This window comes from Alligator sinensis, unplaced genomic scaffold (assembly GCF_000455745.1).
Source record: "Alligator sinensis unplaced genomic scaffold, ASM45574v1 scaffold411_1, whole genome shotgun sequence".
Classification (NCBI taxonomy): domain Eukaryota; kingdom Metazoa; phylum Chordata; order Crocodylia; family Alligatoridae; genus Alligator; species Alligator sinensis.
Window position 1 is genome coordinate 354,973 of NW_005842935.1, and position 16,668 is coordinate 371,640.

General features: G+C 39.6%; 1 long non-coding RNA gene across 7 annotated transcripts in view; it reads left to right on the top strand.

Moving 5' to 3' along the window:
* The first annotated feature begins 6 nt into the window (after positions 1–6).
* Positions 7–16,668, top strand: part of LOC102369430 — a 46,109-nt gene continuing 29,447 nt past the window's right edge. For 4 of the 7 annotated variants that reach the window (XR_003091929.1, XR_003091925.1, XR_003091926.1 and 1 more), the window contains exons 1-6: positions 7–616; positions 836–3,453; positions 5,533–5,618; positions 6,818–6,921; positions 7,444–7,580; positions 9,564–9,713. This is a non-coding gene — a long non-coding RNA (uncharacterized LOC102369430). Of the gene's footprint in view, positions 617–835; positions 3,454–5,532; positions 5,619–6,817; positions 6,922–7,443; positions 7,588–9,563; positions 9,714–16,668 lie in introns of all 7 variants that reach the window. The other 3 variants (XR_001358984.2, XR_003091927.1, XR_003091930.1) reach the window with 3 other exon arrangements.

Below are 16,668 nucleotides of genomic sequence, written 5' to 3' on the forward strand. Positions count from 1 at the left end.
GACTGGGATACAGGTAAGCCATGTGGTGTGGGAAGTGGCTGAGAACTTCCAGTTGGTGAAGCCCATAGGCCAGCCAAAGGGCACCACCAAGGAACACTGGTGTTTTTTTGAAGGTAAGGCCAATTCTGATGAATTTTGAATCCGCAAGGCTTGTGTAAGGGAGTACCTGATTGAGGAGAACTCCTTCGTCAAGGGTGTGAAGACCCCGTGATTGGCGCTGGACTTATGGAGCATGCTCACTGATAAGAGGGGCATGCATCTGGAGGAAGTGAACCCTGATGAGCCCCACTGGGGAGGGGATGATAAGTGTCAGTGACTGGGTGAGTGACCAGTCAAGAGACTTGGCTATACTGAAAAGACCACGGTATTGGCCTGGCTGGCAGGTGTGATGAAGGTGGGGGAGGGGATGTAGAGCCTTGTGAAGAGGACACGCTCCCTGTTGAGAGCATGCTATTTCCTTTTTGTTCCAACACAGCTTCCCTTTATTTATTTTACATTAAAGTGTGGTGGGTGAGCAGAAGGACGTGGGCAATGGCTCTCAGGAAGAGCTACAGGGCATGTTGCATCTGCTGACATTAGTATTCTGGATGTGCATCTACAGAAGTATTTTAAAAATGTAAGTAAATATTTTAGTAGGGTGGTAATGTCAGGATAGTTAAGATAATACTTGCTTATCAGCCTATTTTTTTAAAGTGCTTTAATATTGACATGCATACCTGAATTGTCTTGAAATTGCTATGCCTCATGGGAATAAGGATAGAGATAGTCATTTCAGTGAGAGGTTCCTGAATATATCCCCTTTTGGTAACTCATCATGGTTTATATGTTTTTGCAGGCACATCTACAGCCCTGATCCTCCCCACATTTATGTGACCACATGGAGCTGATCTCTGACAATCTCCAACCCCTGTGGGGAAGTAATATTTAAAAACTATATATTCAGAGTAAATGCTGATTCTATAATATAGCTGTAGGCATATGGAGGAGCAAGAGAAAATCATTTGTGCCTGGGTGACAAGAGTGGTGCTCTGTTGAAAATCAGAACGTTTTCTGTCAGCCGGACTTTAGAGCAGTGGTTTTCAACTTGTGGTCTGTGGATCTTGGGTCTGCAGACTGTCTAAGGGGTTCATGAGAAATGACTATGATCAATCAAAAGTATATGAATACCTACATTTACAGTTCAAAGGGGTTTGCACCTCCACTCAAAATTTTTTAGGGATCTACAAATGAAAAAAGGTTGAAAATCACTGCTTTAGAGTACTTGGGTAGCAAAATGTGTCAGAATATAGCCGTTGATCCTGGGCAATACTCATGTACTGTGAGTTTAGTCCCTGTCCCTTACAGCTTTCTGGAAATGTGTATTGTACAGAGGAACTTTTAAATGTTTTGCCATAAGAAGAAAGCATTTTGAGTAAATGTTGTTATTTCAAAGTAGTCTAAAATCCACAGGTATATTCAGATTTTGCCACAGAGGTATTGTCAAGGAAAGTGCCAACAATTAAATGGAGGAAAGATAAAAGTGGCAGCTTCAGAATGTGATTATGCTATAGGTTCCTCATGTGTTTCTTGAATAATGGGACTGAGAGTGATCAAAGAAAAGCAAGTAGCTTCAACTTGTATCAGAGTCCATATGATCAAAAGGGTTGTGTCAGATAAGTGCACCTATATTAAACCACTTTTCTAGCTCTGGTTAATGTGGCAACACAATATTTTCATCAGTCAAAACAGGTTTATCATTAAATAAAAATGTAGAAAACAATGTTTCTAAAATACTAAGGACTGCTTTCTAAAATATTTCATTCAATCTACATAACTAGGGGTTCACACCAGTCACCCCTAAAAGTTCTGTAGCATCTTGGGTTACAATGGAAATGTCAAATACTAGAAAAAATCAGTCTCAATCACACTAAACCTCCAATAACATCCCCCCCCAAATGCTTCAGAAAAAATCAAATGTTGCACAAAACAAATCAAAACACAACAAAAAAGTTTAAAAATCACTGATTTGTTTTCCATATTAAAAGGGAAATTCTGGAGTAATTTTATCTGTGATGGGGTGGCATTACCACTTCACCACAGTAAAGCCAGGGGTATAGTTAGCAGTGGAAAGCACAATTTGATCTTTAAGAAGCAAGGAGAATTCGAAGTACATGCAGATGAACGAAAGAACACTGTTGTGCTCATCCAAATGCACCCAAAAAAGGTAACTCGGCAAGAGTGCTGCTATGCTGGCTAGCACTGAATATATTTTGAACATGAAGTACGCCTAAGAATTAGTTGCCATCAACAGATTCAACAGACAAAAAGGCTAACATTTCTATGTGTACATTCAAATATCTCATAAACACCATTCTGTGGGACACAGCAGAATACATAAAAATAGCACATGTTCAGCATTCCTTTCATATCTTTTGATGAAGTGAGCTTGGGCTCTTAAAGCTTATGTTATACATCTCTTGATTTAGTCAGTCTATAAGGTACAAATCTACCTTGTCTTCTGCATATTAGGGAGGCCATGGCTGAAACATCCTTTGGTTGTTTTCTCCAGTAGCTCTTGCCTGGAAGCAGAGTTAAGTGTGTGGGATGAAGCTGGCTTCCTAACTCCTTATTTCCTGGTTTTCAGACATTTATAATAAAATGTAAGTGTATGCTGCACTGTGGACAGTGATGTGAGGCTCCTGGTCGCTCTTAACTCTGCTTTAACAAAGTTTTTGAGCAGTGAAAATGAGTCAAATTAATCTGCAGCATGAATCCATCGACTTCAAAGAATGCATTTGTTCCCAGTACATGGAGGGCCTGATTTTCCTCCAAATTTCACCTTGTCTTGTTTCCATAGGGGGGTGTGTGTGTGTGTGTGTGTGTGTGTGTGTAAAATCAAACCATTACTGTGACTGGGGAATTCTGATTATTTACTTTGATTTCAGCAGATGTAGACGGGTATAAAGTATCAGAATCAGGCCCACTCTGTTTACATGGGCTGACTGCTAAGTAGAGCCCAGTGCACGGTACATTTATACATCTTGTACTTAGCTCACCCTAGTGCAAGTAAGGGGGAATGCATTTAAGATCCCCCTGCACCTGTGGAGGCAGCTGTGCTAGCAGTTTTGTTTCCTCTCTGGAGAAAGCAAATGGCAGTATTGGAATACCATCAGAAAAGGCAAACTACAGTTTATAGCTTGGGTTCCATATGAGTCCTATTAGCAGAAGGTGTTCACCCAGCCAGCCCTTCCCACTTTTGGCCTGCATTGATGCAGTAAAACTTGTGTTTTTATTTTTTCCTACCATCTCTACCATACAGCTGTCCCACAGAATAGATTCTGATAGTGGTTACAACTGTCTCAGCCCATCTGGCACATGGACTTTCTACCAGAGGGAGGACTACATCCTGGATTCTCCACTTAATTCCTGGAAGAAGCAAGGACATGAATGATGCTCTTTATCTGAAAGACTTGGGTAAGCATCAACATAAAAAAAAAAACAAACCATTGAGGACAGGCTTACATAAGCCAAAACCCACATGCATTATAATCCATGTTGGCCCTATAAAAGATATCTCATCCTCACCTACTTTGTCTAAATAAAGCCTTCTCCCCAGGAGCAAATATGACCCAGAAACTAGACAGGCGCAGGGTAGACTATTATTCTCCTTCAGCTTTTTAAAATAGTTTACATCAGAATTAGGTTTCTATAAGAAATTAGAAGATACGAGTGTCCTTTCCTTCCCTCAGTCCCACTGCTCTGATGGAGGGCAAGCGTGTTAATGCAAGTCACTCTCTTAACTCTCTTGCTGCAAGGCTCCGGAAATGGAGTATAAAGGCAAACACTTCCTTCTGCTAAGTTTCCCTTGAAACTGTTTTAAGGAATGTTTTTTTTTTATCCAACATTTAACTTAACAGGTACACTGTGATTCAAAGAAAACAAGCAGTTTCCAATTCAAGGGCTTTTGAAGAGAGATGGAGAAGCTGGCAATGTAGTAAATGGTGTTACAGCCAAGAAAGGGGGAAAAAGTTAGAGCAGTTTGCATTAGTAGATTCTGGCAGCAGTTATCAAAATCCCACATGTCTCCTTGCTGATGTATGAGTAATGACACGGCATGATGTTTATGGACAGCTTGTGCTCTTGGAGAGAAAGTGTAAAGAAGAAGTGTCACTCTCTTTTACCACAAGATGTCACTAGCACTGCTCAAGTGCTGAATGTGTATTGACAACAAGTCGCTGTTCATATTACTAGCAAGGTGCCTTTAATTTTTTTTTCTCTTTGTAGATGGTTCTGCAGTTTCTTTACTGATAGGGATGATGCAAAAAAATCTTTTTTTTTTTTATTCACGTGCATTTCAATCCCTCCTGGGCGTCTAGCAAATGGTTATGTCTCCTAAGGAGGGTAAAAAGGAGGAAAGGACAGGGGTGACAAAACTGACTTTCGCATGAGCGTGTGTGGACGATCAAAAAGATGAGAGAACATGTTCTCACAGCCTTGTAACTTGGTTAATAAACTTTATTCATGACCTTAATCCCAGTTTATTAATTTTAGATACGAGTTGCACAGTAATTGCAGTTGTTAAGAGAGTATTGGGTATTTTTTCCTAGAGGGGATCAAATACTGTGTTATTATATATGCACTAAATCTCCATTAAAAGGCTCTCTGTAAATGTTTCAAGGCTATGGCAGATAGAAGCGTACTTCATCTTGGTTCCCGAGTGTGATATCATCTATTTTAAACACCCTGCAATAACATACTCCTTATTTATCTCTTGCAAAAAATATAGTGGCTTAAGAACAGTTTTTCTTTCTTTTTTTTTTAAAGGAAGGCATAAATTGCCATTTTGTGACAGAACAGCTGTATCATTCATTAGCAGATTTGAGTTAAAACATATACTTTATACGTGGGCCACTGTCTGACAACATAGCAAAATAAGAAAAGCAGTTATAGGATGGTAACATACTCTCCCTACTCTAATTTCCTCCACTTTCTTATAAATCACACTTTTCTGAAGCTGCTGGAATTTCTTTCACACTTGCACTGAACTCATGTTTTATAGTCCATCTTTTAAACTGGTTGCTCTGACAGAACAGACAACTTAAAAAGATGCTTATCTACATATTGTGTCCTCAAATGCAAGTATGTATGAGTGTGTATACATTTATACAATAGGATTGGATGTTTTAAAGAATAAATGTTTCATGGTAACAGTAGTGAAATAATATATAAGAAATAAGTCAATGGAAGTTGAGGATGTTAAGCAAAATGCAAAAATGTAAAGCACATGAAGGAAGGACTTGGCCATTAAGGCCTGGTCCATAGACCACTGAAGTCATTGGAGAGACTCCTTGCTTTCAGCAAGCTTCAGATCAGGGTCTTAAAGAGTAGATTAGGGAGTTCAGGAACAGTAATGGTACAGAGGCCTAAAATGGAGAGCAGTAGTATCTATGTAAGTTAAGGACTAGTGACATGAGCTGTTTGTGTGTGATGAAGTATTATGCTTAATTTTATTTTTTATTTTTTTATAATTTTTTCCCATAAATATCTTTCCAGGGAGAAGTTAACAAGTTTGGAGAGAAGTCTGAAATCTTTTCTCATAACTGGAATGGCTGAGAATCGCAGTTCTTCTGGGAAACTCAGTAAGTTTGAGAAAAGTCTCGAGAAGGATTTTGTATTTCCTTTTTCTTTTACAAATACTAAACTACCTAAAATGAAGTAGTTCTAACAGTATTCCTGTTCCTCCTGATATTAGGAAGCGAAGCTCTTTTCAGGTCATAGAAGTCCAGGATCATTTTCAGAGAAGCATACACATTCTTCTTTTTCAATCTTCACTAGACATTTTGGGGTCTGATCCTGTGACCCCTCTGATACAAGTTATCCTTATGCACCCAAGAGCCAGACATGTGAATAAGTATTGAAAAATGTGGCCCAGAGTCTGCAAATGAAAAGCATTAGATCCAATAGACAGGCTATGTGTCTGGTTTAGCTCTCAGCTCTATTAATATGTCCATTACTTAAATGAGTGAGATAACAGGCCTGCCCTAGAGTACCAACCTCCCAACTATCCCATTACACTAGGCCCCAACAGCTTGTTATTTCATCCCTGTTCAGCAGCCTGTGGGATGTGGGATAAGCCTATCAGTGACATTGCCACAACTTATTTCTGAGTAGTAGGATTGTCTAAATGTGTCGACTAGATAGCACAATAAACTTCCTTCTTTTTTTATCTTTTTTTTGTTGTTGAAAAACTTTTTCTCCCACCCAAAGAGCCATTAGCCTTTTAGTCTCAGAGTAATGGTGCTTCAGAAAAAGATCAAAGTTTCTCAGATAAGTGTTCCTTTACACAATGTTACTGACACTCCACTTTGTAAACAGGCTTCCTTTTTTATGGTTAAAAAGAACATATAAACATGCCAAGTGAGACGGATAGACTGCTGCCTTCCCCCCAACCCATTTTCTCTTTGTATGTGTGTATGTGTATTAACTGCTTAATGAGCATCGTGGTTGACTTGTTCTGATATAATTGAACTTGGTCTGTCTTTGTATAAACAGAGGAAAAAAATGAGGGTGTAAGAAGTAATGCCACAAATAAAGTGAGTCATAAGAACAACTTTACACACTCTGGTCTCTTTCTTAAGGTCTTTAGTGGGAAATGGCTACCTTGTCTTTCCGAAATTAGATAGGAGTTTCTACACCAAACTTCATGGGTAACTGAGGTAAGTCTTGGGGTCAGATATATATCATGTTATGCTACAGCTCAAAAGCTCCTTAGATGAAGGGACCAAATAAAAATTATATTGGAATTAGGAGTCAAATGCTATTATTTGTGTCATTTCAGTATGTGGATATCAATAGAGGATTGAAAACACTTTGATGCTACACAAGTTGGGCACACAAGGAAGGAGCATGATCTGAGGATAACGCAAAACAGAAAATATATTGGTTGGTTCTAATTCCAGCACTGCCTAGATTGCTTTGTGACCAAGGGAAACTCCTGTAACCAACTCAGTGTTTAAAAATATAAAATGGGAATAAAATTAGAGTAATACTTACCTATCACATGTGACTGTATTCATTAATATTCACAAAAGGTTTTGTATCTTTATATACAAGATGCTACAGGAAGGCAACATATTATTGTTATTTCCCCAAGAATCTGAATTTATAATTACCAGAGATTTTTATTTTTAATTATTGCTGATAACCAAAATATACTGAACTTGCTGGTCTGTAAACACTGACATTATTGTGAGGGAAACAAGAAATTTACACTGACTTCTAGAAAGTAGCCCAAGCAAAATCTTGTTCCTGAACACACAAGGTGCAAAAAAATCAGAGGTTGGTGTGTGTGTGTGTGTATGTGTATGTGTGTGTGTAAGAGAGCGCAGACACATCCATTTTTTTGTCAGATCCAAAAAACCTGAATCCAGATCTGAATTTCACATCTAGCCCTTCTGTTTACAGTGTGTCAAACCAATATCCCAGATCCTAACACTCATAGATGCCTGGGAAAACAGTGCTCATAATATAGATCTGCATTGAAATTTTGCACCTTGACTTCATCAGCAAAGGCTTCTGCCTGCATGATGTCTGGCTTGCAGGTAAAGAGTGAGTATGGGTCTAGCATGATTTGTCCTTTCAAACTTAATTTCTGTTTTAGTCTTCTCTCCTTATCCTTTCTATGAGTGGAGACTGCTTCCTGTCCTGGCATGCCATGCTTCCAATTCTTGCCTTTCAAATCTCTCCTTAAAAATCGTTTCTTTCATGAAACACATGAGCATCACTTTGTATCAGACAAAAAGATAGTTATTCAACCATTACCAAAACATACGACCTTCCTTTGACTCCCACCTTGTGTTGTGTGTTGGTTTTCTACCTGGACTCTAGGGGCACCGATGCATGAGCAGCACGGTTGCTCTGATGCGCTGTAATTAGGGTGCAAATCAATCACATCTTCTGGAGCATGGTAATTACTCTGCTTCAGTAGTTTCCAGCGTCTCGTGTATCAGCATCCCTACCCCCAAAAATGGCAGCAGGGGTGCTTTAACTAAAGCTTGTCAAATGCTCTTTAAAGTGCCCCGACTGCCATTTTTCAGGGTAGAGACGCTGATGCACAACACGCTCCAAAAAACACCCCTCTTCCCCCCAGTCCCAGAGCACATGTATATAAACACCCTAGGTTCCTCAGAGCAAGAACTATGTTATCTTCTGTGTCCATCCTAGCTAATTTTGAGCACAAGTGTAATACATTTCTTTAAAAAACAGGACGCAAATAATTTTTTCAGAATGAAGCAAAACCTATCTGTTCTCAGGCTGAAGACATTATTAATTAAGGTGTATATTTTCACTCAGCCTGAATGTTTTACTCACTACCATACTAACTGGAGCCCTAAATTTATTAATTATAATTGTTGTTGTTCCGGCAGTGTCAAGAAGCCCTAGTCATGAATCCCACTTGTGCTTGGCTCTGTAGGAACAGTGAACAAGAACAACAACCATCCTCAAATACTTTGCAATCTAAGTTTAATGTGAAAGACAAGAGATGGATACAGCCAGATGGCAGAAGGAATAGTGAGACAAGATTGGCCAGCACAATAGGTAGTGGTGTTAGCACAACCCCAGCCTCACCATATAATCTTTCTGTAATTTTAGGGAGGGGCTTGCAGTTGAACTATGAGCTGGCTTGGCAGATGGTTAGGGAGAGTACTTCCCTGATGCGAGAAGCAGCATAAGGGAAAGCACAAAGTTGACCGGTTTTAAATCTATTGAGTTTTTATTGTGTTCACAGTGGTGGCTATACCCAGCCAGCTCTATTTGTTACAAATATATTGGGGGTATATACATTTTATAATACCATGTCCTTCCTTCAGAAATTCTCCTAACAATGTGATGCATCTTCTTGGTTTACCTTCCTGTGTTTTACAAGGGAAAGAATTGTGCTGCTTTGTTGAAATGGGAGAAATAATGGTGCACTCAGTTTCTGTTAAAAACCTCCTACAGACTATTTCAATCTGTAAACAGGATAAGTACTATCTCAGGTCTCATGTGTTAAGTGCTACATTTGATCTGCTGAACAACCCATTGCTTAGCTTCTCAAGAACATTTTTTTTCAACTCTGAGGCATGGAGTTGCTGGATGAGCAAACCACTGTCTTACTGATGGAACTTTCTCTACATCAGTTTGCAGTCCTAAGAAAAATGAATTGGATGATCTTGGTGTTGGCTTGGTCCCTAATGTCCAACAGCAGTAGATCACTTCACAGAAATGAGCCATGCATAATTTGGCACTGTTGACAGAAGCCTCACCAGCAGAAACTTAGGGCTTTGCAGATTTGAGACAACATGAAGTGAAAATCACCTTGTGACCCTAACCCTGGAGGTTCCTCTGAATTGTGACAGTGGAGGCCACTGTAGGTCAGTGTAAGCTATCTCGATATAAGTACAAGCCAGTTCAGGTAATTTTGGATGCTGCTATGGACTAACGTTAGGCTCTTTGCGCCTGAAGCAAGGAAGTGTTCCTTAAGTTTTGTTAGAAGAATCGCTACTAATTTTGAACTGCCTCTCTTTTTTTTTTCCTCCCCTAAGCACCCAGTCCACCCTAGTGAACCAACAACCCTGACAGAGTGCAGAAGTAGGCTGCATGTATCTTCTGATGGAACTGGCAGAGAAAATCGGACACTGGGACAAACAGCCATAAATCAGGACTGTCCCGATTAAATCAGGCATGGCTGGCAAGTAAGTTATTAGCCGCCTGTGAAACTAATTGTGATACTGATACACTCAATTTTGCTGTGTCTTTCAAACACCAGTTGTGATCGGAAACATCTGTTAGCCCCCTCCTCCCTTCTGAAAAAAGGAGAGAGAAGAAAAAGAGAGAGCTTCAGATTTAGAATCATAATAATGTCTGTCTTCTCTATTCCCTTTCACAAAAGCTCTTAGATTCTCCTATTCTCCTCTAGACAATTACTCACAGCAGGCGGGGTCAGTCAGGATGAGCACACTATTGCATTTAAAGTTCATCTACTAAAGGGAGGGGGAAACTCAGAGAGAGAGAGAGAGAGAGAGAGAAAAGAATGCTTCCCATTAATGTGTGAAAAAATGGCAGGTTTAAAATAGGTTAGGAATTCAGGTTAAAGCAAAAAAAAAAAAAAGTCACGTGACAATAGTTGGAGAAAAGATATTGTTCAGCAGTATTGTTTGCCTGTACACTGTGTTCATAATAATGTATGTGAAGGGATATTAATGCCTGTGTTTATTCAATGGCTGAACTGCGCAATTGTTACAAGGTGTTTGTGTAGAAAATCGGAATGCTTTTAAAAATAAAGAAAAAGGACTAAATCCTGCTCCTAGGAAGTTAGTGGCAAAAGTTTACTGACTTCAGTGTCAGCACCACTGATACCCAGTGAAATCAGTGGTATATCTCAGATACACACTGACGTGAAAGCAAAATTTGGTCCTATAGTATTTATCACTGCCAAGAGAGTTGTTCAGTTAAATCAAATCAAGTCTATATTACCTTTATAAAAGATAAAACACTTCATGTTTCATGGTATAAATCAACCACTTAACTACATGGAGTTAGAAAGATGCTGCCCCTCTCCCTCCAACTGAAGGATTTTTTCATGGTGGTTTTGCATCCTTCTCTGAAATATCTACAGTTGACTATATTTGGTGATTGGGTCCTGGACTTTCTCGGCCTCTAGATTCATCCAGATTAATTCCTGTGTTCTACAATGTCATTCCCCTCATTTTTTCCTGGTTTTGTCTGCTTCTCTTTTATTGCTGTTCTTTTTTTCTTTTTCTTTTTTTTAAACTGGTATTGTAGCTATAAATGAGCAGAGAAAATAAAATGCATTAGCTAATAAATTAATGCAGCTTTAAGCTATTCAACTAGTTGGAGGGAGAGGGGGAAGAAAGACCTGAGTGCTTAGCTTTCAAGAATCTAACCCCATCCTCTTAACTTCGACAGTATTATTTCTGGTTTCCTGTTTGTAAACCAGAAATGTTTATTTATGATGTTTTGCAAGACAGTTTTTCAATTGATAATGCCTGTGTCATTACATAATGGCTCATAAATGATGTTAGTTGTTCTAGAAAAACAGAAAGTCATCAGATATTTTCTTGTTTTTAGTTTGTCTTTTGTGGCGGGAGTTAGTCAGCTGCAGTTGGGAGGTCTCGAGACAAATTATAAACCTTCCCAGTAGTCTCAGCCCTGGTTTACCCAGAGTCTATCAGGACTTTATGACTGAGTAGATCCTGATGTTAAACTTTGTTAGTGATGTTTTGTTTTGTTTTTTAAATAAATGGCAAACCCTGCAACTTAATGCAGAGTATCCACTGTTTGTCCTAAGAGTGTCAGGCATTGCTTTTTGAACAGAAAGGCGATGGCACAATATAAATATATGAATTCAAGACATGAAAATATATTTGCTACTTAAAGCATGTCAAATGTAAGTATAAAGTGATGTGCTGATCATGAAAGTGAACTGTACCAGTAGCGAAATATATCAATAGTCTTTTTCTTTTCCAACTCTACATTCACATGGAATTAAATTTCTTCCAGGATAATATGACCTGAAGCAGGCGGGCATCAAACCCTGTGAGTTTCAACTATAACCCTGCTGGGTTGATTGGGTCCAAGGTTAATATAGTGCTTCAGTGAGTTTCCTGATCTTAACTGCAGCAAACATGGGGGCGTACAAGTGTAGGAGTGCAATTTTTCATAGTTTTGAGACTCATGGCTGCCCGTTTCAGCCCCCTCTCCTGTCAGTAAAACTGGAATGAATAAAATGTGCATAATACTCAAAGAAGGTGTAATCCTTATTCCTGACCTGAAGTAAGCTCTGACAGGCATAAACTGAGAGTGTTGCTGTACAGCCTGACCTCTCCTAGCTGGGGGGTCATGTGGCAACATTACAGATTTCCTCCATTTTAAAACGGAGGGAGGATGTAGAAAACAGTTGTTAAGCCAAAATCATGGATACAATTTTGCTCTACCCTATAGCAATGTGTCTGTCAGGAAGAAGTCCTCTGAATTTGTGGTGTGCTATTCCTGAAGCTGATGGAATCAATTTTTTAGTTCTAAAAATAAGTGAATAGAAAAAGAGGTAAAGCCAAAATGTATATAATAAATGTATACCATGTTCCTTATAGCTAGGGAGGAACCCCTCCCTAATCAGAGTGTCCTGCCAGGAGCCTGGCCACATAGCCCTCAGCTCAGCACTGGAAGGGAAGGGAGGGTTGCTCTAGCACCCCCCAGCTTCTAGCTTGAGCCACTAGAGGCATGCGCTTGCATTTCTGGAATGAAAAGGGAATGTTTATCCACCTCCAGTTTGGTTCAAGCTTTGCAAGTCAAATTAAACTGCAAAGATTGAATCAATTCAGGCTCAGGCTTTTTGAATGTCTGCCCCTAGCCTATATAAAAATTGTGTCCTGTAAATTAAGGGCATCAATGCCAAGCTTACCTACATTTTTCTTAGTTGATCATCTTCAGGCAAAAGAGGGGGAAAAGATGTGTATTTTCACAGAGCCAGCAAGGGACCTGTTTAAGTCAGAACCATCAAAAGTTAAAGAAATGGAAAATAAATGCATCCTTATCTCAAGTCTGTGTGTAGAGCTTTCAGCTTCTCTGACTTAGGATCCACCTGGGCCTTCAGTTTCCAGGTTACATGGTGCACGTTTCATTAGGGGCTCCAGGATAGTGCCAGGCTGCTGGGGTGGCTTTCTGAATTGCTTAAAATGGATGATCCATATAAGTCACCAGTGTATTCCACTGATGTCAGTGAAGCTGCATCACAGATGTATACGGTCCAATCAGTGCATGTGAATGTAAGCAGGAGCTGTGTGGCCTCATGTCAAATTTTACAGCTGCCGTCGATTATTTGCTCTGATAAATTAGCATTAAGAAGCAGCAGGATTTCAGTGAACACCTGATGTAATTTCCAGCTATACACAAAGCAATACTGTACTAATAAAACATCCTTTTAGTGAACTACATACTCAAAGGAGTTTACTTTCCTCTGTTAAGAAATATGCAACCATCACAAGTAATATTGCTGACAAAGGTTTCGGTTAGTATGCAAGGTCAGATTACCCACATCTTTCATAATATAGGTGAGTGATGAAAAGTTGTTGAGTTCAACCAGAAGTAAGGCTCCAGTTCAGCAATGTAGTTAGGCCGGAGCCTGCTAACCATAATAGGTCTGCTTATGAGCTTGTTGTTAACTACATGTGTAAGTACCTTGCTGAATCGGAACTAAGTTGTAAAGATATTCTGTGTATTCTGCCTGTAAAATTTAACCTAGATGCCAAACATGCACGTAAAGACATCTTTTAGCTATCCACATTAGCAATTAGAAATCACAGATCAAATGAATATTGCAAATCAGAGAGGTGTGTGTAGAGCAAGAGTTGGAGCTTTTTTCTATAGCTCCTTGACTATCTGTGTCATTATTAGTTTTTAAAAATTCTGTTTATTGCAGTTTTTATTACTCATGAGCTTAATAAAATTTTCTTGATAATTATACTGCAAATCCTGCATGCATGCACCATACAGGCATGCCACAGTGAGGCTGTAGGAACCTTTAAAATGTACATTATGTGAATCTACCAGATCCCCATGCCACACCTGTAATTGTTAGCTTTAATTGTCTGTTTTAGACCCTCTCCCTGCAATGAGCTTCACATCCATTTCTCAATGCAAGATTCTAGCTTTTGCTTGTAGAGCATTTAAATACTTAGTGGTGGATAAAAAAAAATCAATTTACTTGTGAGGTGACAATATAATCGAGCATATTAGAATTTGTTGCAGTTAGGAAAAGAAAAATTGAAAGTGGAAGCAGCCTTGATTATGCCAGGGATTGGTAGAATGCACAGAGTCAGGCAGCTGAAAGCGAACTTTTTTGTATAACCCAGATTATGTGTGATCTCAGTGCACTTTCTCTCTAGGACTGACTTGGTTAAAGTGTTGAGGGTTACAGTTACTCACCCCCCCTCTGCCACCCCACTGGCTGGGCATCCCCCACAACAGAAGCCACAGCAAAGTACTTTTTGAAGTCCCCCAATCAAATAAGAATCATTCTTTCCCCCCTGCTTTTCCCTCTGTACTCAACAACATGACCCCTTCCCTTTACTCCCTCCATCCTCTGCTCCTGTCCCTGGAGCGGGGTGGGGTGGGGAGGAGGATGCAGAGCTGTTTCTGTCCCATTCCAGCTGGGCTGTGCATGCAGGCCATTTTAGCCAGAGACAGCAGTGGCAGCAGCATTAGTAGTGCATGGGTTTCCTTCCCCTATGCCTGCTTCTAGCTGTCCGGGAACACTCAGGGGGACCAGGCAGGGAAGAAGACACTGCCTATTGCTGCCGCTGTCCCCAGCTGAGGCTGCTTCACTGTGGAGCCCAACTGGAGCGGGACAGGAACAACTGTGAAACCTCCAGGTCAGTGAGGACAGTGGCAGCAATGGATAGGGGAGCAGCATAACGGGAGGAGATGGGATGTGCCACAGAGGAGAAGGGAGCAGGGGGAAGGCTTACATTCTTTGCAGATTAATTAAAAGGCCCTGACTGCTGCTCCATCAACTAACAGCAGGGTCCACCTTCTCTGGATCTAGCGCTGAAAGCAGCCTTCATTGTGTTCCATCTTCTGTGGCTGTGATTGATTGGAACCAATGTGTTTTTCTCTTACGTGTTTGTGGGCCTTGTGAGTGAAATGCCTATTCTTTTACTCTTTCCAGAGACACATAGCAATGACAAGGAGGCTTGGGGAGTGATCAAGTGGAGAGAATAAAGGGAAGGGCCAGTGGATTAATCTGCATGGGATCCACTAGCCATTGCTTCCTCATAGAGCATGCCTACTTCAGCTAAACACTGAGAAAAATTCTACCCACTGTTTCTTGCAATATACCCATATACAACTTCAGAGGCAGCTCGGTGGTATGGCTATGCAAGAGTGAAAAAATGCTGGCTTCTAATAGTTAACTGGTGTCCTGTAGGGAATGGCTTCCTTATTTTAAAACATTTTTTTCAAACTTGTCTTTCATACAGAATATGAAATGGAACAGTAGGTGTTTTGGAACCAGAAAGAGAAAACAGTCTCCTGATGTTGCTTAAAATGTAGTTTCATAGGTGCACCATCAATAATGTAACTACAGTTCATAAGGTTCTTAGGCACACAGCTTTAGTACACATGCAAGGCAACTGGATTGACAAGACAGACCATGATGGCTCCAAAGGGTCAATAAAACATGCACCATGAAGGATTTACACAATAGACAGTAATGGCTTCTTTGGAGCTGTTACGGTCTATTGGGTCAATAATAATCCACTTTTTAAAGAGTGCCAAAATATGAATTTACACAACAGGCCATAATGGCTCCTGATCTATCAGATAAATGATACGAATTATCAACATTAGTGCCTACACTGCAATGTACATTTACCTATTATAGTGGCCAGAGTAAATAATACATGCTCCAAAATATGCGTTCATTTTTAAGACTGACTTCTAAAACATCTCAACACAATACAAAAAAAAAGCAAAAACTATAATGATTAAAGCGGTGATAGATATCAGTGCATGTCAAGAAGGATAATGCTGAGGCTGCAGTTCTGTTTTAAATGCAAGTTACTGTGGGTTTGTTTTAGTACTGTTAATTAAATAATTTATTAAGCATATCTTAGCTGTCTTTTGGTTATTTGCCTTACAAACTTAGGTTCCTGGCCTGCAAAGCATTTCTTGCATGAGTTACCCATTAAGTCCCACTGTACCCAGTAAAATAACTTAGGTGAGTAAGAACTTATTTGGTGAGTGATTGTTTGCAAGATCAAGATTAACAATCTCTTTAAATAGCTCATGTTCTATTTGGATTCATCTGTCTGGATAGTAGTTGTCTATGTGGTGCAAACATCTTTGTTTTTCTCTGTCTCATCTTATAAATAAGAGATAGAAAGCCTAAAAATATTTAATTTATACCAGCAGGTGGAGACATACAGTAACATCTCCAAAAATAACAAAACTTTACAGCAAATAGAGAGAAAACACAAGGTACACTAAAATGAAATATGCATTGAAGAAGGAAATAATGAAAAGTGTCTCTCAGCAAAATATTAAGTGATGTTATTTCATTTCATCTAATGAAAAAAAAGAGTATGTGTAAAGCATTATAAGTCATTTGTTTTCCTTGTTCCTGTGCTATATTTTTTGTTAAAATTAAATATTTGGCTTAGTTGTAGAGTACACTTTTAATTTAGAAAAGAAAATTCTATTAAAATAGCATCCACAGAAAGCTGTCAGAAAGCTCTCAGTATGCCTACTGCAATAAACATAATCAAAAGGGCAGGTGCGCTCATGCCTACAATGCTGTGGTGGAAAATTCACGTATACATACTTAGCCAAGTCCTTTCAAACAGAAGTGTGAATAGTTGTTGTTTTGCAGCAGTCTCTGGCTGCCCTATGCTCTTTTGAAGCAGGTGCTCACAGTCAAGTATACTCACTTGAAAGGGCCCTTTAGTTAAACACACATGCATACTACACACATGCTCACGTGCGCATGCATGCGCGGGCGCACACGCGCACACACGCACACGCACACACACACACACACACATTACAGTTTAATCACACGAGGCCAAAGCCATTGCTCTTGTATCTTCAAAAACAAAATAATTTAACATTCAAAGAAGCTGACGAGCAAAT